We start from the raw sequence: 1,510 nt of genomic DNA, 5'->3' as shown, positions 1-1,510 counted from the left end.
GGATATGCTTTCATCCAGGTTGAGTCAGAGGGCCGCACGAGGCTGGTACAATGAGGGTCTTGTTCACTCACCCCGGCACAGAAAAACTATGCCACGGTCGAGCTAGAGGCCAATGCGATCTTGTGGGCTGCCAAAAAATGTGACCACTACTTGCAAGGGCTCCACCACTTCACATGTGGTGACGGATCACAAACCGTTATTGGGTGTGTTTAATAAACCGCTCTTTTCTCTGGACAATGACCGGCTCCAGCGGATCAGGGAACACCTGGCCATTTATACTTTCACGTTGGAATGGACGTCGGGCAAGCAACACGCCGTAGCGGACGCCCTCTCACGCGCTCCTTTCTTTCCCGCGGCCCTTCGTGCGACGTCCCCATACGTGCGGTTAACTTTGGGGATCCGCTCATAATTGATCTACTCAGACACATCGATCACGAATATCGCCTCTTGCACAATCATGTCCTTCGACAAGACTTTGCTCTTCCTCAGGCCCTATCTCTGTTCAAAGGCAAGTTCCAAGAACTTCGTTGTAATGGACCACTGGTGATGGCCGGAACTTGTCTGGTTGTCCCACGTCCGGCCCGTCCGGGCGTCTTAGATCGGCTTCACTTATCTCACTCGGGGATCACAAAAACAATCACGTTGGCCAATCAGTTGTTCCTGTGGCCGGGTATGGCGCACGAGGTCAAACAGAGGGTCACCGCTTGTCACATTTGCCAGGCACGTCTGCCTTCTCTCCCAGAGCAACCTCTGTTTATGGCCACCTCGTTCCCCATGCAAGATGTGTCTGTCAACCTATTTGACCTTGAGGGGGACCACCTACTTGGTCATGGTGGATAGGTACTCGGGGTTCCCCTTTGTTGCCCGTATGACTACAACAACAACTGCGGCGTTGGTCGATCTTCTTTTCAAGTGGTTCTCGGATGTTGGCATTCCGGAAGTCATCAAGTCTGACAATGGGCCGCAGTTTCGGGGGCCGTTTGTGGAATTTTGCAAGAAGTATGGGATTCGGCACGAAACCTTGTCTCCATATCATCCTCAGTCAAATGGCCTGGCCGAAGCAGGCGTGAAAGCCATGAAAGGTCTTCTTTCAAAAATGAATGGGATGATCAACGGTGCCACCTTTCGAACCGCACTGCTGTCATGGAGAACGACCCCAAGGGCAGATGGTTTTAGTCCTGCCTTTTGATTTTTTGGCCGACACTTACGCGCTCTCTTGGCTGACGTCCGGGACAAACATGCTCAAGACACACTCAATCATGATGATAACCTTCATCAAATGCGCATAGCTAGAGAAGGGGCCGCTCGAGCGGCTGACGCGACCGGAGGACGCATCCTGCCACCTTTGGATGTTGGGATGTGTTATATTCTAGTCACCGAGATCAATTTACATTTATCACTACTCCTGCTCCTACCATCATACTCGCCATAGACATTTTCCCCTATTATAAATACCTCCACAAACGAACAATAAATATCTAGTCAACAGCCACCATCCGGCAATCATACA

Source organism: Tigriopus californicus, chromosome 9 (assembly GCF_007210705.1).
Source record: "Tigriopus californicus strain San Diego chromosome 9, Tcal_SD_v2.1, whole genome shotgun sequence".
In the NCBI taxonomy this organism is placed as follows: Eukaryota; Metazoa; Arthropoda; class Copepoda; order Harpacticoida; family Harpacticidae; genus Tigriopus; species Tigriopus californicus.
The sequence above is the reverse complement of the archived record's forward strand: the minus strand, read 5'-3'. Positions refer to the sequence as shown.